This window comes from Triturus cristatus, chromosome 9 (genome assembly GCF_964204655.1).
Source record: "Triturus cristatus chromosome 9, aTriCri1.1, whole genome shotgun sequence".
Classification (NCBI taxonomy): domain Eukaryota; kingdom Metazoa; phylum Chordata; class Amphibia; order Caudata; family Salamandridae; genus Triturus; species Triturus cristatus.
Genome location: NC_140592.1, coordinates 85,006,012 through 85,031,873, shown reverse-complemented (window position 1 = coordinate 85,031,873; position 25,862 = coordinate 85,006,012). Strand labels below are relative to the sequence as shown.

Genomic DNA, 25,862 nt, shown 5'->3' with positions numbered 1-25,862 from the left:
AATTTACAAGAGAATTTTGTTTTGAACATTGATGAGAGTTTTTTAAAGAACAAACCAATATGTGAAGTGTCCTTAGGTGGCGTAGTTACGAAAGTGTATGCTGTCTCTGGATCACCATATACTATCGTATGTGAAGACGTATGGAAAAAGAATTTTGTTGATAAGATTGGGAATCATCTCAATGTTTCTGATGTTAACCCGGTAAGTTTCACAGGGGAAAAAATAGACATGCTGGGTTACAGATGGCTTACGTTTCTTTTTAAAGGAAGGTTAGCTAGGGGCAAACTTTATGTTGCTAAGCTTGGACCGTCAGTTTAAGGCTGGCATGATCAAAAAAGCTTACACATCATTTTAGACCTTAATATCCAAGAAAAGGTGTTGATAATGGATGAAACGAGTAAAATGGGCAATGTCCTTTGTAAGAAGTATCCTACGGTCTTCAGTGAGCAGTTGGGGGCGCTCAAAGGATTCGAGCACCGTATTGTGCTTAAAGACAGTGCAGAACCTAAGGTACATAGAGTAAGACCAATCCCTATGTTAGTAAGAGATGAGGTTAATAAGAAACTCCAGGAGTTATTATCCAAGGGAGTCATCGAGGAAATTGACACTTCGGAGTGGATTTTTCCAGTCGTGGTCGCAAGGAAATCGAATGGAAAAATCCGTCTCTGCATTGACTTGCGCCATTTAAATAATAATATTGTGGTTGAGAAGTTTCCACTTCCTAGAATTAATGAGAGGGTATCCTCATTGAAAGAGGCGACATGGTTCTCAACGATAGATCTTTCAAAAGCTTACCATCAGGTCGTACTGGAACCGCAATCGACGAAGTTGACTGCTTTTATCACTCCTTTTGGTTGTTATCAGTTTAGGCGCATGCCTTTTGGGCTTGCATCAGCAGCCGCCGTTTTTCAACGGTTAATGCATAAGCTCTTGGGTAATTTAGAAGGAGTTTCCTTTTTTCAGGATGATATTCTCATTGCCACTAGGAATAGGGATGAACATGATATCATTTTGCACAAGGTTTTACATACATTACAGGAAGCGGGGTTATCTGTTGAGTTATCGAAGTGCAAGTTTGCTGAAAGAAGTGTTTCGTATTTAGGGCATGTTATAAGCGAGGAGGGTGTAAAACCAAAACCTTCACTGATTAACACTATTGTGATGACATCTGCTCCTAAGTCTAAAGAAGAAGTTAAATCATTTTTGGGTATGGCAGAGTATTGTGCCAAATATATACCTAACTTTGCAGCTAAAGTTTTTAAAATTTGTTCTCTTTTAAAGAAACATGTGAAATTTGAGTGGTCACTGGATTGCGAAAAGGAGTTTTTACTAATCAAAGGTGATTTACAATAGGTTAGTGCGTTAAGCAACTTTGACCCAAGTTTGGATTGTTTACTAACTACGGATGCAAGTGATAAAGGGCTTGGGGCTGTTCTCTCACAAAGAGAGTGATGGGGGCAAAGAAAGGATCATCTTGTTTGCTTCTAGAGCCTTATCTCCTGCAGAAAGCAAATACCCAATTATAGAAAGAGAGGCTTTAGCCTGTGCATGGGGTCTAGAACATTTTCGTGCATTCCTATGGGGAAAACCGGTAACCATTCGCACGGACCATCGACCTTTAGTGCGTATTTTAACCACGGAGGGTAGTGTGGGAGCTTCAGCCAGATTAGCAAGAATTTCAATGCGCATGAAAGAGTTCATCTACAAGATTTGTTATGTACCTGGCAGAGATAATGTGGTGGCGGATTGTTTGTCCAGACTACCGGTTCCTTTGGAGGAATGTGTTGATAATCCTTGGGGTAGTTACAGCATAGCTCTTGTTCATGACTCAGGTGCTCCAGCTATTGCTAAAGAAGAATGGTTAGATGAGTGTCACAAAGACAGTGACTTAACTTCTGTGGATGATTTTATGTGTAAAGGATGGCCTAGGAAAGACAGAATTAAAGCGGATTTGAGACCTTTCTGGGAGGTGCGTATGGAATTATCAAGTGATAAGGATGTATTGATGAGAGGTGACCGTATTATTCCACCTAAATCATTGCGGAAGAGAATTTTACAATTGTGTCACGAAGGGCATTCTGGAATTATCAGAACTAAATTAGTGGTTAAAAAGGATTTTTGGTGGCCTGGGATTGATAACGAAATTGAGAGGTTTGTCAGATCCTGTCCAGTATGTTCCTCAGCTGATAAATCCTTCAAGACACTAAGACCTCCTATGTCTGAAGGCTTAATCCCCAATCTTCCCTGGGAGACAGTAGCAATTTACATTTTTGGACCTGTGGGTGATTCAAAAGAATATGGATTAGTCTTAATTGATCTTTTTTCTAAGTGGCCAATTGTTAAGATTGTGGAAAAGGTGGACACCTGTGTGGTTTTAGAGTTTTTAGATTACATTTTTATTACAGAAGGACTCCCAAATTGTGTACTTAGTGACAATGGTGTGCAGTTTACATCAAAATTGGCGAAAGATTATTTTGTAAGGTGTGGTATAAAACACAAAACCACCTCGTTGTATAATCCTAGTGGGAATGGCACCGTGGAGCGATTTAATAGAGTGATAAAAGGGATAATTCAAGCGGCCATGAATAAACAATTGGATTGGAGGTTACAGGTACAGAAGGCTGTTTGGGCTTATAGGATCACTGCTCATACATCTACAAGATTGTCGCCTTTTCTTATGATGAGGGGTAGAATTCCGAGATGTAAGTTTAATTGTTTTCGGTCTTTTCAAGGGGAGGTACAACATTGGTCCCCAGTACAAGTTAAAAATGAGTTAGATTCCAATCATACTAAGAGTAAAATATTTTATTATATTCGTCATGGAATGAAATCTACTTCTATAAAGGTGGGAGACTGGGTCAGAGTAAGAAGACCTATCAAAGTATCAAAAAGGGGAGAGTAGATTTGAGGCACCGAAACAAGTGGTTGAGGTTCTTTGTAATTCTGTGAGATTAACTGATGGGAGTGTGTGGAACCTTAAGAATGTGGCATTAGATTTAATTAACATGCATGTACAAGGTGATCAACAAGTTATTGCCTCTTCAAAAGATGATTGGGTGAAGGATTTTTTTCAAAACAGTGGTGTACAATCCAAGTTATTTTCGAATGGTTATTTGGGGGAAGAATCCAACCCTATAGAGGGAAATCTCAATGCTGCACTTTCTAATGGAGAGGAGGTTCAACACAGTTTTGCTTCTGTTACAACAGGAGGGGAAGGGTCTCCCGTCGTTCCTGAAGTTGTCAAAGATTCTTCTGTTAGTTCTGAAGCAGTTCAAGACTTCTGTTTCTGATACGCAGAGTGTAAATTGTTCAAAAAGGAATAGGGTTCCTTCAGTGTGGCTAAAGGATTATGTGACATGAGGGTTGGTAGAATTAAGTGTAGGTTTCTTGTTTTTTTGTTTGTCGCTTTTATTTGTTGTATTTTGTATCCTGGTTCCTTCTTTGGGTTGTTAAGGAAGGGGGATGTGTAGTGTATATGTAAGTACTGTGATTCCTTATAAGTTTGTGTGGTTGACCAGTTATGGATTACAGATATGTCATGGTTGGAAGTTTGTGGAGCGAGGGTTCGAGAGGGGCGGAGAGAGAGTGGAGAGCGTCGGGCTGGAGAGTGGAGCCGTGTCCCTGGCACTCGCTTGTTCCTGTACTTCAAATGTGTTACCAATAAATCCCTTGAATATCTATCCGGCTTACGTACTTTACAACAGGGGGTGAACAAAACGCGCAATTTAGCGCTACAGCACTGCTTCTTTTGAACACCTGCAACATTGAAGACCATTAGGGGTATAGCAGCCATGTAGATTGCTACATGTGCCCGGGTGCAGTTCAGAATATAATGTACGTCGCTGCCATGTGAAATGGCAATTACCAAGTCAGACATACTACGAAAGTCTGACCCGCACTGTGTGCTACTAGGGACAGCGAACTTAACAGCAAAAGGTGACTCTACTAACCTGAGTAGCGTCCAGGTAGGAACTACTAAAACCCACACCACACTGCCTTAGAGAACAGCCGACTGCTATCCTGCCGAGCATTTGGAGGTCACAACCTCGGCCCGAGCCCTCAAGAACGTGGGCAACAGCCGCCTCGTCTTTCTACTAACCGGCGTCAGCCATCCTCCATGCTGCTGTCGTGCACCCACCTCTAAAATCAGAGAACCCAAGTTGCTACCATTCTAGCACGTTGACTAACTTACCTCAGGTAGAAGCAGAGCTCGGCATCCTTCCACGGGTAGGCCCCCGCCTACAAGCGAAGGCGGGCACGCGCTGACTCCACAGCCAATAAGCACTTCGAACTTCTGTGCTGCGAGCTAGAATTGGCTAGCTGCCGCAAATGCTCCAATCCGGGGTCATTTTACAAGTCAGCAGACGAGTATCGGGGTAGGCTGCGCAGTGGGATATTTTGCCACGCCCCGGAATAACCAAAATTACGGGCAGATGATATCCGTTAAAAGATCAGCAAGGACAACGTGTCGACATTAGGCTGAGTTTACCGACGGTCTGAGTAAGTAGTAAGACACGTGATCACCGTAAGAATAGGTTCTGATAACAAGGAGGCAGTAAAGGGAAGTTAGTTGCTGCTTAATATGAAGTGGTGTCATGCGAGTTCTGAAAGATATTGGTGAATCAGTTGCCATGGGGTAGGTAATGGGTGGGGTAGAATTCTGGTTTTAGTGGTATACTGTGGCTGCATATGCATAGGCTGAGACTAGGGAACTGTGTGGGGTAGATTGTTCCATCGAATAACAGCAAGGAATATAAGTGTTTTTTGAATAATATTTCTGTGCTCCTGTAGCAAGTGGTCGGTAGTTTAATCTGTGGGTGTAGATTGGTGATACGGCATAGCACACCCATTTTCACCCACAAAAGACCTTAAAGAATTGGGGAAGAATCCCACGGTCATGTATTTTGTAAAGTAGCTCGCGAGATAATTTATGGAAGGGGCAGTTTGTGCACGGAGCAAGATATGCATACCCGAAAGAGAACACTAGAGTCATCCTATCAGATGCGAAATTCAAGGTCATAGACCATCACATTCTAATGGCCACCCTCCTCGATGGGGTTTGCAAGTGGCGACTTAAATTAGTACATCAAAGAACATGTTCTAGTGGATGGGAATCACCAGCATAGATAGAATACATATATAAAGAGGGTGGAAGGTCTTGCATAGTTAAGAGCCAAAAGAGGAACCCCATAGGGAAGCTTGTCCATACAAAAACATAGAGAGAAGACTTCGATCCCAGTTCTTACTAATAAGAAGAGTTGTAATCTCCCAGAGAGGATCTGAAGGAAGAACTATGCAGCATATGCATAAGGGAAGTGGTGGACTGAGGCGTTAGACTTCTTGGCTCAACGCTCACTCTGCTACTTCAAAACGCAGGGTTGCACCATATTTACAAGAATATAGTACAGCCCTGCATTTCCCCGTGCGCTGGCACTAGACTTAGCAGCCTAGTGCCAATGCAGGCACCATCGTGCGAGGATGTCTGCGTGCAGGCAGTGGTAGAAGTGGGCGGGATCGGAAGGGCATGGCGTGCCCCTACTTTTTAAATTTAACCCAGTCCGTTCCCCTACTTCTTTATTTTAAAAATGCGTCCCAGGACCGCAGGAATGGTCCAAATGTAACAAGCATTTGCAATGCAATAGGTCTCGCATTTATACGAGTTTGAGCTATTGGCATTGTAAATGACAATGCTTTTTATTTAAGTTTTTTTTTTTAAACATAAATAAAAGGCACTGTCATTTACAATGCCAATAGCTCAAACTCGTATAAATGCGAGACCTATTGCATTGCAAATGCTTGTTTCAATTAAAACTCTTTCCTTCCCCTCTTATGAAGGGGAGGGAGGAGGACAGAGATTGGAAGGGAGAAAAAAAGCAGGAGGAGGGGATGGAAGAAGGAGGAGGGGGCGAGAGAGCCCTGGATGCCGCTCTAGCTGACACAGACGGCAGGGTCCGCCTCTTTTCCTCCTCTAGCAGTGTGTGGTTTGTGTTTATGCCAGGCCGTGGTCAATCCCTCTCGATGTCGTGTTCACCCAGGGGGAGGGGAAACTGCTGCCAGGAGGAGGGGATTGAGAGAGAGCGAGAGACAGACGCAAACCAAAAAAAAAAAGCCCTGTGATTTTTTTTTTATCTTCCCAATCTGCACTACACAAAAAAGGAGAAAAAAAAGCCCAAGGAGGAGCAATGTACTTGGGGAGACTGCAAGGACAACCTGTGCTGCTTTTTGTTTTGATTTCGTTTTTACGTTCTGGGATTTTTTGAGGGTGCTGTTTTCTGCCGTTGCTTCCTTTTTTCCCCCTCGTTCTCTGTTGTGTGTTTAACGGGAGGGAGGGAGCGAGGGAGGGAGCGAGGCAGGGAGGGGAGCCACTGGGCCAGGCATGCCGGACTAGGAAAGGCTGGGGATTCTAAAGGCCTGAACACTGGGTGATTGTGGTTGGGAGAGGTTACAGGGAGGAGGGTGGGTCGGTTCTAGATCCCGTTAAAAAAAATTATTAACACAAAAATTAGATGCAGACGAGTCAGCAGGGACTGCGACTCCCTTTTTTTCTCCCTCTGCATGGGGGTAGAGCGACATAAAAAAGGAAATGGTTTTTGCCATTCTGGAGTTTGTAAATAGCTGGCGAAGGGCACCTAACGTTTCTAGATAGCCAAATGTATTCTTGCTTGCCTAAAAATACAAATAGAATTGTGGTTGTATTGTCATCAGCAATTTGGAAGCTTGGTTATGAGCGGGTACTTTTGGAAGTAAAATAACGTTGTTTTTCAGGGATTTTAGCTCGTCTTTTTTTATTGGACCCAGGCATTTAAATGAGTTAAAGTTTTCAGAAGTGCTTTTAGTATTCTGTCCCATTTTAGTGGTTTAAGCCTAAACATTTTAGCTGCAGGGATTGCCTTAGCCTGGATATGTACATATGTATGTTTTATTAATGTATTTATTTGTCAAACAGCTGTAGGCTAAGCGTTTGGTATAAACATGCGTAAATGCATGTAGTTTATTTCTTGTTCAGTGTAAAACTGAGCTTTAAGTAGATTCCTAACACCCACATTTATGTTTTACCTTTGCTTTTCCCTTCCCTGCAATAAAGACCGCTCCTAAACCGTGTTATTGTTAAGAGTGTAATATACAAAAGCACCACTATTTCATGCATGTATCTTTTTGTATGGGAGAGTAACTTTGAAATACACAGCACCCTCATCTTTTTCGTACGGAGAAGGCAACTTCGCAACCTCGCAGCACACTGTAGTTAGCCTGCCTACAAGCTGGCTTCAATGTAGCATGGAGGCAAGGTGCGGTTTAAAAACATGATACGTCCAGGGCGAAACGGCCGATGTTTATGCGCACAATAAATCACAGCGAACAACAAACAACAAGCGCGCACTGAAGTTGACGAGGAGGGAGTGGGAGGGGGAGTGGGGGCGGGCACAGTGGTGCGGGACATCAAAGGGGCCGCGAAAGTAAAAGAAAACGAGTGCTTTCAGGCTGCCAAATGGTGCGCGCGCCCGGGGCACATGCACTGTATTTGGAGGCCTGAAAGCACTCGTTTGCACTTCCAAAACTCGCTTACTATAAGTCTCGCCAGAGCAGCGCTAAAGCGCTGTCTCAGGCGAGACCTAAAAAGTATTGCGTGATCGTCCAGCCCTGTGTGATGCACATTGAGGAAGGCCTCTCAAGTCGCCACGACCTCCTCCTCCTCCACCTTCCCCTTTGTTTCTGAGTCCAGGAGCCTGCCCAACACTGTAGGAGAAGTGTTTCACTGTAGGAACAATCAATCAGCGGCGAAAACGACATCCTTTGATGCCCCTGCAGCTCATTTCGTGGCTAGGCCCCCTGCCTGCCCCCAGTGTGACCAATACAATGGCCACATCAGGATGTATAGGCAGCCCCACCCTTGACCTTATCTGCCCTTTATTTTGGGGCTCACCCAGACTGACACCGCCACAAGGAAAGGAAGAGCACTCCAGTGTAGAATTCCTGGCAGACTGTGCCCAAACCTTGGCACTTTTAAAAATAAGCATTTGCAACGCAATAGGTCTCACATGTGCAAAATTTTAACCTATTGGCATGCCAATAGCTTTTCCAATGAAAATGCTTGTTTGTTTGTGAAGAGCAAACTTTGACAAACTTGTATACTGAGCGCTGTTTAGTAAATTCGCAGTTAAAAAAGCACATACAAAGAAAATCACAGTATACAAGTAAAAACAACAAAGCAAGAACTTACAATGTACAGAGAACACAAGGTGTTCCCATACAAATTATTATGATCTCTGTCCCACTGCACCGACCCTTATAAACCTACTCATGAAGCAATGTACAAAATCTGCCCTGAAAAAACAATCATAGACACGTGATCAGCGGTTATTGAGCTGAACTGCTTCCCTGCACTTCTAATAATTACAAATAGTTTCACTGGACCCGGTTACAAGAAAAAGGTTTAAAAGGTGACAAAAACAAAAACCCAAGAGGAATGAACGTTCTCCAGCTGGTTTTTGGAATAGGCTGGAAACAAAATGGAGAACATCTAAGTTCACTGCAGCGATATCTTAGAATTGGGATCTATTAGTCTATATTGATTTAAACTAGTATTTGTGTTTAACCAGTACAAATTCCCTTTTTAATTATATACATTCTTTATTTTATACATTTTGGGGCTTATTTATGAGCCCTTATGTCACTTTTGCGCCGCCGGTGCATCACTTTTTGTGACGCACCAGTGGCGTAAAAAATGTGCCTTGTTGTGTCATATTTACAAAGTGACGCATGTAGGTAGATGTGTCACTTTGTAAACCCCTGTGCCACATTATACCTGCGCCAGGTATAATGTATGCAAGGGGGCGTTATGACGCAAGAAAGGGCCATAGAAGTGACGCAGTGAAATTTATAAGATTTCACTGCGCATTTTCTTGGACGCTAATGCGTCAATATCGTATGCCTGCCTCATGGCAGGCATAAGACTGACGCAGGAACTATCAACATAGGACTTGCCCATATGAAAGGACCCATTGCTGGAGTTGCGTCACTTTTGTGACACACTCCAGCAATGCGTTACTTTTGCGCCTACAGATCCTTGCGACATGATGCGTCATACTGTAAATATGACGCATCATTGGTGTCGCAGGGAGGGCGCAGTGAATAGTGATGCATCGCTATTTTCACGCAGCGATGCGTCACTTTTCATAAATGAGGCCTTTTGTATTTATCATATGTACAATAATACACAATAAACAACTGATAGGATGCAAATGGATCCAGTTTCAACCACTTCATAACTGTTCAAGTATAACCATTTATAATTGTTCAAGTACAATTTTCACCACAGTCAGCCACCTGACCACAAACTAACAATTTAAAGCTTAACAAAGGTTGTTTCTAAACACGTTCTGACAATTCACAGAACTACTCTATGAAATAATAAAGTATTTGTTTACAGTGGTGACCACTCTGGCATGGCATACATCACACAAGGTCTGACTCCCCATGCCCCAGAAAACCCACACAAAGTAGTGAGCCATCAACCACACATAGAGTGAATTACAAGAGTCTTTCAAGCCTAGTCTACGAAGGCATTCAAAGTCATTCCCTTCTGCCTCGCCCAACGGGTAGTAGCTTTGAACACCCCCATTCGTTCCATGAGTTCAGCTAACCATCATCCTCTCACCGCAAGAAGCCCTGTCTTGCCCGCCAATGTGCTCCCTCAAAGTTCTAACTCTTATGACTACTCGGAACTCTTACATGGAAATAAATGTCTCCCAAATCACATCAGGGGCACGCTCTTCCTTACGTAATTCAAATGAATAAATAACTCGCCTCACTCAAGCGAGGCCTAACTCGACTTTCAACCTCCCACCACTAGCCCAGTCCTTAAATGTAAGTATGTATATATAGTAAATATATCATTATTCGTATGCATGGACGTGCAATGCGGCAACACCTCAAAACAATTTATTTTTTACTACTGGCAGCTATGCAAATAACTATCCTTAGCTTTAAAACTTATGAAATGAGTCATACAGAGGAAGAATCCAAGGAACCCAGAGCCAGAGGAGAGGAGAAGAGAAGTTGTTACCATGCTATGAAGTAGACTTGCGAAATGCACCCAAAAAGCCTTGTGACTAGTAGACCGAGGAACATGAATGGAGAAGAAAAACAGACTGAGCCCGGAAGCTATCCAGAAAAACCACAGAACCAGGGATTGCAGCGTGTAAAGATCAGGTACAACAAGAAAACAAGTCATGGGCAGTAACCAAATACAGAGCCTGTCCAGAAACCAGTGACATTAGATTGCATTATAGAGTCCAGATAAAGGTTGAAAGAGGAGAAACCAGAGAGATCACAACACTTTAGGCTAGGCATGAGGACCACAGAACTGGAAGGCAACCAATGTGCAAAAAAGACACAAGAAATGGAGGTCAGCAGTCTGGAGGTGGAAACAGTCAGTACCCCTTCTCCCACTTGTACACTGTCCAGCCAAAATATGGTGTGCAAACACACCGATACCCCTAATGTAGAATAAGATGGGAAAGTTTTAGATAGTACCAAGAACTGTCACAGAGAACAAAATACAAATGTGGCAAACCAAATTTAACAGACTACTAAAGCGATCACCTAAGTAGCACAGAGCAAGCTGACACTAAAACCAGCCAAGGCGTAGTATGCAAGAAGAGTCTTTTCTCCAATAGTAGACTCCTCAGGACAGTCAGATTCACCAGTATACTCAGGAAAGCAATGCTGAATGACTGAGCCAGCCTGTAGACCTAGAAGTAGCAAAAAAAAGTTGCCATCCCATCCATTCAGGAGACAAGGAGGCTCTGAGAAGGAATCCAGCAGGTTAAGAAACAAACCTTTCACTGGCAAAAAATAGTCGTGTGAATAAACGTCCTTTAGCAGTACTAGATTTGCCATAGAGGGAACTGATCATGAAGGAATGATCCCATGAAAGACTATTCAAAAGTGCAATCCTCTGAACTTTCTCAAAGGACAAGTGCTCAGCCCAACCTGTCGCTGATCCACAGCAGAAGCAACCGAAGCGGGCCGAAAGACCAGAGGCAACATGGCAAGGCAAACTGAAAGCAGAGAAGTGCTACCATTGATTTCAGGTGCCAGTGCATGCCAAACACACCAAAATACACAAGAAGTTTCAGTATTCCTGGAAAAGATGTGGGGACCTATAAGATGAGAGGAGCCCTGCTAACAAAATATAGCCGTGTGTATCTCACACAAGGGGTCAAAGGGAAGTGTACGCTACTGAAACATAATGTTAAATCCTATACTACTTCCAAGAATTATTATGCTCACACAGAGCGTAGAGTAGCAAGGCGGAAGAAGAACAAAATAAATGGGAACAGAAGGTGGGGGCACTACAAGTGTTTGGACGAGAACCCTCACTCACACGAGGGTGACATGCATCATCATTGGGTCCCTCCACACACTGGGAAAGCAAGGTACCCAGTGTGGGCTACAACTTCCCCGCAGGAAAGGAGCAGGAGTGTTTTTAGTAGCACGTATATGTGTAGATCCCTCTAGGGTAGAGGTGAGGGGCAGAGTGCAACAGAAAAAGTGATTTAAAACTATCTCAATAAGGACAAAACAACTTTATTCCTATGTCGTAATGGATAGAGGTTAAAAGCATAGTGAGACAGGGTTATGGATATTCACCCTGTATACGGTCAACATGCTTCTGCCATATGCGACTTAGATGTTCCTGGCATTCTTCAGGACCATAGCCATAGTGACACTTATTCTGCTATATAAACATGTGCAAATTATAATAACAAAAATATCAAAAAATATACTCAGGCCTATGTCTTGACCAACAGTGTACAGTGGCAACGAGTTGATGAGTGGGTCAGATGGCCCCAAGGACAGTGTATACGGTCCGACTTTTTCATCTACAGAGTCTCTTCACACGTAGAGCTCTCTATTGAGGTATAACAACACAAGGGAAGGTCAAGGAAAACCCAGCATAAACATACACATTTCTTTAAGCTAAAAGCACAATACTATGCTGGACGAGTGTATAAACCTTGTCTTCAATGAATCAGTGAATCAAATTATATACAGAACTAAAGAAACAGGCAAGAGAACGCTCTGCGCGTTACTCTGGCGAGGCACCTATTATATCCTCCTATAACTCCAGCTGTGTTTTAAGTGTGTCTCATATGAAATAATAGTATTTGTCGGTCAATCAAACCACTAGTAGTATTAGGACAGAAGCAAATATGTGCCTTGTGGGACAAAATATTAGGTGAATAGATGTAGCTGTAGGAATAAATGTGAGGGAAGGGCCACACCATGTTACAAAAGCTCTCAAAACCGAGATATGGCTGTCGAGTGTTGAAAAGCAGCCAAGTGGCGGTAAACAATGAGAGAAGACCATTTGCATCGGATCAACCAGGATCGTAGGCCTTATAAACCTTAAACAAACTATATTGTGGCCTCACCTTACATGTGGTAATTTGTGTCCTTCGGAGACTCTTGCAGGAGTAAGTGAGCCGCGAGTTGGGCCTGTTTTAAACGTCAAATTATGCGCATGCGTGGGCATTCTCAAGCTACCTTGAGACTGTAGTCAAACTAATTTATTGTTCTAACCGTCCCAACCATCAAGTGAACCAAAAGGACATCGGGTGCAGTGAGTAAATATATCTATAGAACAGAAATCCCTCCCTATTCAGGTAGCCCTCGCGCCCGATGTGCGCCAGACGGGTGTCTATAATTTCATGCCAGCCGATCATAATAACAGCCAGATTGAGTCAGTTAAAGACAGCCTAGAACGCAGCCTTAAGAAAATGGCAAATTAACCTCCATATAGCTTCTCCTTACATGTGGCGCAGATCCGTATTCTACAGAGACTCTGGCGGGAGTGGTTGTGCAGCGAGTCCGACGCCTATTAAGAGCCTCTTAATCGCGCATGCGTGAAACCGCTAGGCCAGCATGGGAACTGTAGTCAGAAAGTCTCGTTATTCTGACCGTCCCTATCATGCTAATATATGCAATGTCAAAGCAGGAGTGTGACAGTCTCTTATGGAGCCTGGGGACTGTAGACAGACCTACTCTGATCAAGCAGCCTTGTTGCTATAACCACCCCTACCATGCTAATATAGCCAATTACAAAAGAAGCATGTAGCAGGCTAGAATGGGGCTATTTGTATGTCATGGATGCACTGTAGTAAACATTTGTCTATGGGAAATAGAGCTAGACTTATAAGGGTATGCATTTAGTAATGGACAGAGGCGGATGGTACCAGTGTCAATGTCATGTGTCTATACAAAGATGCTCTTACTGTAACCATCAGATGAGTCATACCAGTGAGTCAATGTCATATGTCCATACAAAGATGTACTTACTGCAACCATCAGATGGATAGCAATTAGACACCGGGAAAATAGCTGGTGTAACAGTGATTTTATTATGCGCACCATGGTATATCATAATTTAGGCCATTCAGATGGCAGCCCAGTCTGAACACCCAACACTGTTCTCTGCTGAGCAGTAGTCTGTCTAGAGGGCCCATGTCCCTACAGTAGTGTGGTTTGTCAAGGACCACCTATGTGATATCATCTTCAGTACGTCCCACATCCCAAAAATGCCGTGTAAGTTTGGTATTCGATTTCTTGCGCTTGATTGAACTTGTGTGTTCAATAATTCTGGTTTTAACCTTGTGGGTCGTCATGCCCACATACATCAAATTGCACGGGCATTTACTCAAGTAGATAAGTCCTTCAGAATTGTAATTGGTGTGATTGGTTAGAACCCAGGGAGTTTTTAGACCCGAGTCCAGTTGTTTAGTACGTGTTGTCAGATGGCATGCCACACATGAGCCACAAGGGAAGTGGCCCTGTACGGGAACCCATGTCCAGATGGTGCATGGGGTATCGGTTGTCATGAGTTTTCGTGGCCTTGTGTGCACCAAGATTTCACTCAAATTGCTGCTGCATTTAAAGGCAAAGAGGGGTTTCTCACAAACCTTATTGCCCTTATTGAGAATGTGCCAATTGGTATTAGTAGCCTTCTTAATGGTCTGAGTGAGATGGCTAAACGTGCTCACACATACCAGGCGATCAGAAGAAAGTTGTTTTGAATAAGAGTCTAGTAGTGCGTCACAATTATTGTTACGTGCCCGTTTAGATGCTCTGCGGACCAAATGAGACGGATATTGTCGCGCCCAAAAATTCTGGGTAAGTTTACTAGCATGTTCTTGGTATTTCACCAACTCCTCCTCTGCTGCAGAAACTCACCCACCGGGAGGTTATCACGAAGGGCTTGTGGGTGGAAGCTCCTGTAGCTCAGTAAGGGATTGCGTGCCATTGGTTTCGGTTATAGTTCCGTAAAAATCTGACCATCTTTGGGATATAATTTAAGGTCAAGAAATGGAAGTTCTTTCTTGCTAAATTCACCCGTGAATTTGAGGTTAGTGTTCAAAGAGTTGAGCCATGCAGAAAAGGTCTGCAGAGAGACCTGGTTGCCCTCCCAGATTACCAGGATGTCGTCAATATATCTCTTCCACAGCAATAACTTGCTGCGGAAGGGATTCACTGTAGGATAGATATGTGTCTCTTCGAACCAATGCATATATACATTTGCCATACTAGGGGCACAGGTACTGCCCATGGAAGTGCCCGTCATCTGCCAATATAGTTGGTCTTCAAAAGAGAAACAATTCTCTCTCATGACCAGGGACGCGCACTACATGACAAAAGATGTTGGCATCTGATCACTGCGTGTATGTAATGCCAGTAACTGTTCAATTGCCCTGAGCGTATAGTCTTGCGGGATATTTGTATATAACGGCTCTACATCAAAGGAGGCTAAAAGATGTCTATCAGGATCAAAAGGAATGGTGGTCAGAAAGGACAGAATAAGTTTTGTGTCCTGGAGGTATGAGGGCATCTGTGCCACTATAGGTCTGAGAAACCAGTTCTCAAATTGGGATAAAGGTTCTAAGATAGAACCAATACGCACCGTGATTGGTCTATCCGGTGGTGGTCTCTGCACTTTGTGTACCTTTTGGTAAGATATAAAATGCCGGAATCTTACTATGGGTGGGAGTAAGAAAGTCAGCCTCACTTTTAGTAATCCATCCTGATTCAGATGCCTTAGATACAATAGTCTTTATTATTTTCTGCAATCTGGGTGTGGGGTCACGTGCAATGGGTTTATAGTATTTGGTATTCTGAAGTTGTCGTAAACATTCTGCTCTGTACATCATGGTATCCATAACTACTGTGGCCTCCTCCTTGTCGGCCGGCTTTACAACTTTCTGGGGATCAGATCCCAATTTAAGTAGACATCGTTCTTCCTCTTTGGTAAGATTGATAAAGGGGAGTTTCGCTGCTCCTTTGTTAGAAGAGAAGTATTTAAGAACTGCCTTCTCAAAGGTAGCCACCTCTGGAGGTACCTGTTGAAGTGTGCGGAGAAATGTAGAATTGTTTCTCAAACCAGTGTTGCAGGCAGTATCTCTTATAGTATTGTTCTCTTTATCAAAGAAAAAGGATAAACGTATCTTGTGAAAGAATTTGCAGAGTTCCTGGTGGGCCTTAAAATCATCACCCATGGAGGTTGGCAAAAAACCCAACCCTTTCTGAAGAACTTGTATTTCAAGAGGGGTGAGACCTCTCTGGCTAAGGTTGACAGTTAGGTCGCCGCTCTGCTGGTTGGCACACTCGTCATGCTTCTGGTGATCCGTTGCTCTAACATTCTAGATTGCTACATGCTTCTTTTGCAATTGGTTTTATTAGCATGGTAGGGACAGTTATAGCAACAAGGCAGCTTGATCAAAGTAGGTATGTCTACAGTGCCCGGGCTCCATAGGAGACTTTCACACGCCTGCTTTGACATTGGATATATTAGCGTGATGGGGACGGTCAGAATAACGAGCCTTTCTGACTACAGTTCCCATGCAGGGCTTGCGGTTTCACGCATGCGCGATTATGAGGCTCTTAATAGGCATCGGACTCGCTGCACAACCACTCCCGCCAGAGTCTCTGTAGAATACGGATCTGCTCCGAGCGTAAGGTGAGGCTATATGGAGGTTAATCTGCCATTTTCTTAAGGCTGCGTTCTAGGCTGTCTTTAACTGACTCCATCTGGCTGTTACTATGATCGGCTGGCATGAAATTATAGACACCCGTCTGGCACACATCGGGCGCGAGGGCTACCTGAATAGGGGGTGATTTCTATTCTTTAGATATATTTACTCACTATACCCGATGTCCTTTTGGTTCACTTGATGGTTGGGACAGTTAGAACAATAAATTTGTTTGACTACAGTTCCCAGGTAGCTTGAGCATGCCCATGCATGTGCATAATTTGACGTTAAAAACAGGCGCCCAACTCGTGGCTCACTTACTCCTGCAAGAGGCTCTGATGAACACAACTTACCACATATAAGGTGAGGCCACAATAGAGTTTTTTAAAGGTTTATAAGGTCTACGATCCTGGTTGGTCTTCTCTCATTGTTTTCCGCTACTTGGCTGCTTGTAGACACTCGACAGCCATATCTAGGTTTTGAGGGCTTTTGTAACATGGTGTGGCCCTTACCTCACATTTATTCTTACAGCTCCATCTATTCACCTAACATTTTGGCCCACAAGGCACATATTTGCTTTGGTCCTAATACAACTAGGAGTTTTTGATTGACCGACAAATACTATTATCTCATGTGAGACGCACATAAAACACAGTTGGAGTTATATGAGGGAATAATAGGTGCCTCGCCAGAGCGTTCTCTTGACTCCGTTTCTTTACTTCTGTATCTGTATATAATTTTATTCACTGATTCATTGGAGACAAGGTTTATACACTCGTCCAGCATAGTATTGTGCTTTTAGCATGAAGAAATGTGTAAGTTTATATTGTGTTTTCCTTGACCTTCACTTATGTTGTTATTCTTCAATAGAGAGCTCTACGTGTAAAGACTCTGTAGATGGTAGAGTCGGACCATATACACTGTCCTTGGGGCCATCTGACCCACTCATCAACCCCTTGCCAATGTGCACTGTTGGTCAAGACATAGGCCTGAGTATATTTTTTGATATTTTTGTTATTATAATTTGCACACGTTTTTGACCATAGGGTCGAATACAGTTCTTTTAAGTGAATGTTTTAAACCTGTGAGGCATTAGGCCCAGCTTGCTAGAGGCCACTGTTTCCGCTAGCAAAAACAGGGAAAGTGAATGGCACATAGTTGACTCCAACACAAGATAAGATGCCCCTCAAAAGGTAGTAAGCAGGCTTGGACTACAGATGGAAGAACACTGAAGAGGTTTAATTAAAGAAAACTTCACCATCAATAAGTGTGCGATCCAAGCACTGCACTGCTCAAAACACGGGAAATGATGAAGCGTTGATACTGAATTGAAGATTCAGATAAGTAAGGATAATTTTCTGGCAAGAACGAAGAGCCTGTGATTTCCACCAGCAGGACACATGATGCGTGTACACCAGTGGTCCATGGCAAAGTAGGGCAGAGAGGAACACAAGTAAACCACAATTCACGAGGTAACCCAAAAGTGATAATAGATGAGCTGAAGAATGAGGGTGGCCCTGACTGCACTCAACTGCTAATCACCATCTGTAAATGATAAGCGCCGGAGCCCCAGTGGCTACAATTAAAAAGCATGGGCTGTAGAATCAGTCCAAAAGAGCAGGTGGATCGTTCTAGTGTCCACAGGCCAGGAAGGAGATTCTTCTAACCTTACATGAAAGAGCAGGCCACAAGGTAGATCCGTAATGGTTATATCACATTAGCACACATGCATTTACAACACACTCCTTTACCATGCATCAATTACAGCACATTGTCTTTACCATGCAAACCTTTACCATTCATACAATTCAAGGTAAGGAGCACCCCCAAGCCCCCCTTTTTTGTAACCTTATCACCCAGTTCTCTTAGCCACCTCTAAAAACACTTTTACCAAACTTTCCTTAGCCACCCCTAAACCTCCAAACACCCTTTCCACCCAATTTCCTTAGGCACACCTAAACCCTTACCGTTCGGAAACGCATTGATCCCCTCCCTCTCCTCATGAACTGTCACTGGCTGCGATAGGTACTCTCTCTGCCCCGGCGACAGCCATGCCAATGCCATGTCTTCTAAATATTGATGAAGTTCAATCGGCATTGTCGTGTTCTTAAAACCATACAGGTTTGCATAAAAAGTTTTAAATGCTTGTAGTATTGTTTCCTTTGAATAGCACGCTGTACCTCCCCCATCCATTATATGCGTTATGGTTTCAGGTCCTTGGCGATCTAAGCTTTTGTGCAAGACTAAGTCTGGGTTTCCCGCCCTCTCCGTACACACGGGCCACATGTCTCTTTGACCTAAAGCGCTCCTCTTGATCTGCCAGGAATTCATAGTCTGACAGCTGTTCTCTAATAGACGCTAGAGTAGTCTCTTTTGGGTGACGTTCATATTCTCTTTCTAGCGTGTTTAATTTATCTTCCGCCTTGCTCAGTTGTGTTCTAATGCTTCTCAGTACTCCTGTTTGTGAGCGAATACATTTCCTTCTGAGTGTAACTTTGAAAGCCTCCCACAGTGAGCTCTGACAAGACACCGAGCCAACATTTAGTGTAAAATAGTCTTCTATTGCTGTGCACACTTCCTCTTTAAAGGTTGCATCTAGTAGCTCTGCCGGCCGAAAATGCCAAATAAACGGTGCAGGTATTAAGCTTGATACCTTCAGTCGCAACAGAACCGGCACGTGATCGGATAATGTCTTATGGAGGTTCTGCACTTCCTCTACCCATTGGCACACCTCAATAGAGAGTAGCCAATAGTCTAGCCTTGACCTGGTTCCAGGGACTGTAGAGACATATGTACCTTCCATAGTTGTTGGATGTCTCAAGCGTCAGGCATCTTATAAGCCGTATTCGTCCATCCCGCCCGCACTACTTTGGCTGCTTGTTTGCCCCGCCATTCTGTGTCCGCTGAGCGATCCATTACTGGATTTAAATACGTGTTCAGAGCTCCACCCCACCCCCCACCCAAATTCTGTATGTAGGAGAAGCATCATGTAATCGACGCAAGACATCAGAAAAAAACTCAGAATCGTCTATATTTGGTGCATAGGTGTTAACAAGTGTGACATCGGTGCCTGCCAGCTGTCCCCGTGCAATTATCAGCCTTCCTTGATCATCTATATGATGAGATACAAGTGTGAAGGGAATCCCACGTTTGACCAGCAGTAGGACCCCACGTGAACATGTGGAATACGAGAAGGCTAAGCGACATGTCTCCCACCTGATGCCTATAGTGTTGTCTGCTTTGAGAAACAAGGGGGCCCAATTACTAATGGTCAGGGACCTTGGGTAGTTTACTAGTTTCAAACACAGTGGTTCATTAAACAGCAGATTAAACAAACCATGAATATAGACTAAATCAGTACTATATTTGAAGCTGTCCAGCCGGACAGATACTTTAATATTCAATTAGTCCTAATGAGGATCCTAATATGTTTTATAAGGATCGAAACGCCGTCAACTTAATGCACACGATATACACTTCTCAACTAAATATTGCTCATGTGTAATGGTGTCCCACTATATTTTGTTTGTAACATCAGTATGTGCTACATACAAACAGCTCACTCTGCCTGAGCCTTTTCTGTTACACGTTGTTCGTCCTATTTTGCTGAGTTGGATGTAGGCTTGTGTCCCACTTCACATGTCTTTTGTTCATTTTTTGGAAACTAATTGAATATTAAAGTATCTGTCCGGCTTGACAGCTTCAACTATAGTACTGATTGAGTCTATATTCAATGTTTGTTTAATCTTCTGTTTAGGGACCATTGTTTTTGAAACTATAGTGTTGTCTGAGCACCCCCCAAGGTGTGTCTCCTGCAAGAGGGCCACATGTATATTGTCTGTCCAGGTACTGCAGCACTAATCTAACTTTATGGGGATTATTTAGGCTTCTCGCTTTCCATGTAATAAAGTTTACACTTCCGTCAGTCCGCGTCACAGTGCCTTTTCTTAATGTACCACCAATGTACTCTGTGTGCAATAGCAGAGGTGTGCAGGCCGGACCATTATGCATGTCTGTGCAGGTATATCACAACTAAACAAATCGTTCCCGCCCCCCACCCCCACTTCAGTGACCCCAAACTAGCTGAAGACCTCTCCAGCAATTAAGCAATGTATACCCATAGGACATTGACATAACTAAATAGAAACATAAAACCAAGACAAAAAGATTATAGCACACTGTGCGGAACTTTTCTTGGATGCTCGCTCATGGGGGGTCGCTAGTAGCCCAGCTTCCACCAGTTGGAGCGGAGGTGGCCAGGTTCACAGTCGCAATGGCAACCCTTCCCCGCCCGCCGCAACATACAACGAACTATGAAGCTATATAGTATGTCCCACCACAAGGGAGAGTGGTCTCATGATCATATTAATAATGTCCCAGAACTGTTGTGAGTACACCTTCACCCATTGTACAAATCCTGTATTCAAGCTTCTCCGTCAATATCTGAAGTACTTCAAGACTGTACGGTGGATTTTATCTTCTTCAGAAAATCTTTGGCTGCCTTGGGTGTTGCACAAATTTGCTGCTTGCCGTGGTGTTCAACTCTGAGACACGCCGGGTATAACATGGCATGTGAGATATTTGCCTTTTGTAGCAGTCTGTTGACGGGCAGAAACTCCCCTCGCGTAGCCTGCACTCCCGCCGTGAAGTCTGGATAAAAGGAAACCTGATTACCTTGGTACCGTACTGTTCCTTTTTCTCTGGCAAGCTTGAGGACTGTATCCCTATCACAATAGTTCGGGAGCTTCGCTATAATAGGGTGTGGAGGGGCCCTAAACGGTGGACGCGCCGCAATGATGAGCTCTCTCCACTACCAGCAGTGTAGACAAATGCTCGGGACCAAACACCTCCTTCAACATATTTTTGACGTAAATCTCCATTCTCCCAGTGTTGGTGGACTCCGGTACGCCCGTAATACGGAGATTATTACAGCGGAAGCACGCTTCGAGATCTTGATTCTTAGCTTGTATGATTGCCAGTACCCTCTCCACATTCAAACTCTTGGAGCTCACTGTCAGTAGTTCATCCACCGCTTTGGAGATTCTCTGCTCCGTCTCCATGATACGCCCAGCCTGTTGATCCAGTTTTGCCGCCATATTGTCAATCCACAAGTTCAAGGAGTAATTTTTGCCATCAATGGATTGCAAACAATTTTTCATAGCTAGCAGGGTTGCTTCAAGGGTGTTACTCTCTGAGGTTCCCTTGCACTGCACCTCCGACGTGCTGGCATCCGATGATTATTTTGTGCAACTTTGTGCTTCAAATGTAAGCTTGGCTTGTTCTTTGGCTGCTTTACTCAGGGTGTCTAGTGCCACCTTATTGTTGCCGCACACAAGGTTACCGGTCGTGATATCTACTGAGGCTCTCTCCGATGCTAGATTGCTTCTTTCCGATTTCCACTGATCCCTCTATCCCAATTAGGGGCGCAGTTCTGAAATGTCGCAATTTCACTGCCGCGACCAAGCACTGGGATGCCCCAATTGTGTTGTGTGCCCCAAAGCTGGCACAGTGAGCAGCGCTTTTTCAAGTGTCCCGCATGCCCGGAGGGAAGCCTCTTGCCCTGCTTATATCATGTAGTGTTTGTCACTCCAGATCCCGGTCCTCCAACATCGTGTCCGGTGTCAGGCCTCTGCCTGCATTCACAGGGCCCTTTGTCGCCTTCCAAAAGTTAATATGCCCTCAGCATACCTCTATTTCCATTTCTGTAGTAAACTGTCCAGGCGCTTGTGTCTCAGTAGACAATAACTCCCTCCTAGCGCCGATGAGCCGACCAAGGGCCTTGAGCTCAGGCCGACGCCGCGGCCTCGATTTAGTCCCTCTAGCCTCCTCAATCGCAGGCTGCCTTCACCCGCCAGGGTAATGGGGGCGAACCTCGTCCCATGCACATTTCCAAAGCCACAGGGAGTCAAAGCATCCTCACATACAATTGCAGGGCCGCAGTCCGCTCAAGTTGTATACTCGCCAGCACAAGTCCTGTATGCAGGCCGGTGCCTCTGTCTCAATCTTGCCCGGCCTGCCTCTTCTCTCGTCAAGCTGCACACTCGCTTCGTGGTAATGAGGGCACAGTCTTTCGCATACGCATGTTCTCAAGAGCAAGGAGTCTAAGCAACTGCACTTACAGGCATTGGGCCGCAGTGCACTGAAGTAATCTGCTTGCAGGTAAGAGCTATGCGCCCTCCTCCTCTGGCATTGCGCGTAGGCCGATGCCGCGGCCTCAATTTATTCCTGCCGGCCCCCTCACCCGGCAAGCTGCCTTTGCACGTCGGGAGGATGGGGGCGCGCTGAGTGACAGGTACACTCGCGTAGGGCGGTGATGGAGCCTACATGGAGAAAATGGCCTCACAGTAAGCCGCTGGCTGGGCGGTGTCCCAACCAACCACAACGTTGTGATTGGTTTAGGGTAGGGAGGGAGCCTGGCTGCCTGCTTCTGCTTCCTGTTTCTGGAGAGCAGGAGAGTAGAGAACGCGGGATCCTACCAGCAGAAAGTTAAGTTTAAATGTATATATTTTTTTTTAATTGAATTAACCCCCACGAGTCAATCCGTCCGCGACTGGTTTTAGGCAGAGGAAAATAAAGATAGAAGCAAAACAGTAAAGTCAACCACTCGCTGGAACTAGAGGGCAAGTGAGAAAACACTGGCGCAGATGCCGACAGACCACTTATGTGGTCAACTGAGAAACCTTTCAGAGTATATTACTTTCTGGTCTAGCAGCTGTGCTCTTCCAACAAACAATTCTCAAAGTAAGTGCCAGACAAACAATTCTTTGTTATGAATACCCCATCAGACACTGGTCCCCCACTAGCCTACCTTTCTAAGCAAGGAGGAAGTCAATAGCGTACCTATTCTCTTCTGAATAACTACACATATTTTCTATTTGCAATGTAATGCTCTATAGTGAAGTTGCTAAATATTTGCAATTTACACCCAAAATACTCTGTGATGTTTTCTCCCTTTTGCTCCTGCCATCCCTCCCAGGGAGAATATTGATGTCAGGATATATCCGAAAGTCTTTCCATTGCTGTAATTATTTATCTCCAAGTCTGTGACCCAGTCACAAATTTCTGCAGTTAGTGTCCTCTCATACAATCGCACATGGGGGTGGGCAGTAGTGCAAGACCATTCCCAAGGCCCCATCCCCAGAGTCATTGTAATAATTTGAATATGCTTCATTGGCCAAAAAGTAAAAATCCACTTTTGGCTTATAATGGGCCCTTTCCACCATAATTTACTGACCTATAGGCTTTGTTTATGGACCTATTACTCATATCATCCTGCATGACCATAATAGAACGTGTCTGCACTTTCCCTTCACAATTGAAAGTGAGGTTCCGAGTAGTCATTTGTACAAACAGCAGCATGTCACATAATATCCTGGCTTTTTAGTAACTCTTACCCATCCGGTGTAAACCCCAGTTAGTTATATTTTCTTCAAAGTATATAGAATCACAATACATGTTAGTACTACAAACAGGCTAATCACTTTTCCGGGGAGCATTATTGTACAAACAAGGACCTGAGTAAGTGTGCCAAAAGTGGCCAGATAGTTCTTTAAAGTCCGGGGGCCTGGGGAATTTCCAGTTCACTATGGACAAAGAGTAGCTAAACCACAAGGCACTGGTGGAGTGTATGGGATAACAAGCTAGGATTATTCCAAAGAAGTGTTCATGTGCAATTCGAAAAATATTAAATTCGTCAGGCGGCGGAAGATGCAGAAGTATGAAAACGATGAGGCAGCTAAATTCTGCTACCAGGAAATTGGTGCAGATTGGGGTGTACAAAATCTCCCTACTTCCACGGATAGAGTAATTTCACAGTTACACGCACATACACTCATTATACACTTGGGCCCATTTTACTAACATACACTCAAATACTCTACCAACACTGAACCTGTGAAAAGAAAAACTCCTAAACACCCTGCATCTACACTGAGGTCGATAAGACCTAATTGTGACTGTCCTGAGTCATGATCTAAACAATCTATACAACAATAATCAAAATAGAGTACTCAATAATTGACAAGAAATAACCACCAACACTGTATTTAAAATTATGGTACTTTATCTAAATTAGTCAAAGGAAAATCAATAAAAATAAATCATTATTCTCATAATTACCTATTCTAGCTAAATGTCAGAATGGGTCAGGACAGGTCTCTCAGTAGAAGTCTCCCGAGTCGCCGTCCTCACAGCATAGATCCTCACCAACGCAGGTTTGGGAAGAAGTGGCAAAGTGGCAAAAAACCCTCTCTAGGCTAACAATGTTTATAATAATTCTAACCATAGAAGGCAACATAAAATGTTTTCGATATCCGCTGAACCGCTGAGCAGAGCGAGCAGGAAAGGATGTAGCATCGCTACATTTGGAAAATCTCCGCTCAGAAAAATCACAAAAATAAAAAGACGGAACACGGAACTAGAATTTGAAAAAGTATCTTTTCATGTTCACATTTCCTCGGAACCAACATTATGATCTCAGAGTTCATTCATTATGGCTCCTTTGTCCTCCAAGGTTGCTCAGATGTATTTGGATATTCGCCCAGAACAGACAGCAAGAAGATTGCGTGTCGGAGACTCGAGGAGGGAAAGAAGTAGGGAAGTCTCAAACAGTGGTGAAAAAGACTGTGGAGCGAAAGAAAACTGCTGAAGAACAAGAGGCATTTGAAACAGAATCGGATGAAAGTGAGAATGAAAAATCAGAAGGTCGAGTTCTGAGAAAGAGAACTTGGATTGGAGAAAGAAATAATACAGAAACAAGACCGGAAAAGGTTGTAAGAGGAGATTTTAGGCCTAACAACAGAGTGAAAAGGCTGAGATACAGACTGATAAGAGCAAATACATCGAAAGCTGAACAAGTGAATGAGGTGTCGAGTCAAAACGAAGTAAAAAGAAAGGAGCAAAAGGAGTCAAGAGAACCTGAGGAGATAAAGGAAATTAGAAAACCCAACCAAAGGAAATTAGAAAACCCAACCAAAAGTACAGATCATCGGAATGGTCTTATGTGGCACTGTCTGAAGGAGGAGAAGAAGAAACAGTGAATCGAGACAATCCGGAGGGGATCTTGAGAAAAGTGGTTGAGGAAAAGGAAAAATCTGTTGGAATCTTAAAAGTCATCCTGACTGACATTGGAGAAGAGTCGGATGCACAGGATGTTGTTGATGATCTGATACAATTTGATGTTGCTGAAGAAGAAGGAGTGAAAAGTGATGAATATCCAAATTGAGTGAACTGAAGAAATCACTTGGAGAAAAGTGAAAAGGAGAAAGTCTGAAATTCAACTGTTTGTAGTAATTCAGAAATAAAAAATAATACAGTAGTGGAGTAGTAGAGGCTAAGTCAAAAGACACGGTCAAAGTAGTAAAATGGCTAACATAGAGAATAAGCAAAGTAGATGTGCCTTCTTGAAAAGATGGTGTAGAATGTGCTGTTGCTGTACTGGATTATTAATGCTACTATGGGGTGTTTTAGCTTTATTAGTTACATTTAAAGTTACAATAGGTACATTTGAAATACATACTGAGAATGAGACTAATGTAGAGAAGAGTTCACAAAAAGTAGTTCCAACTAGAATTAGTAATACTTATATGCATAAAGATAGGTCAATTAATGATTTTTCTAGCAATGTTTTTTCGAAATTGTTGTACGAATATGTGAAGACAATGGAAGTAAGGGATTGCTACGTTTGCATGCAATTACCTGTATCCGTTTCAGAGGGTGTTACTTATCACCATTTACCAGCTACGTATGGAATTTCTTGTAGTGTGTTAAGTAGTATTTTTTATTTGCTAGGGAAAATAGATTATAAAATGTCTAACAAAGATAGTATTTTTGGGCAATTGC

At 43.5% G+C, this 25,862-nt stretch overlaps 1 protein-coding gene across 1 annotated transcript in view; it reads left to right on the top strand.

Moving 5' to 3' along the window:
• The first annotated feature begins 4,365 nt into the window (after nucleotides 1-4,365).
• Nucleotides 4,366-25,862, top strand: part of TATDN2 (TatD DNase domain containing 2) — a 536,295-nt gene continuing 514,798 nt past the window's right edge. The window contains exon 1 of the mRNA XM_085624475.1: nucleotides 4,366-4,500. The gene's annotated coding sequence lies outside the window, so the exon portion shown is untranslated. The remainder of the gene's footprint in view (nucleotides 4,501-25,862) is intronic.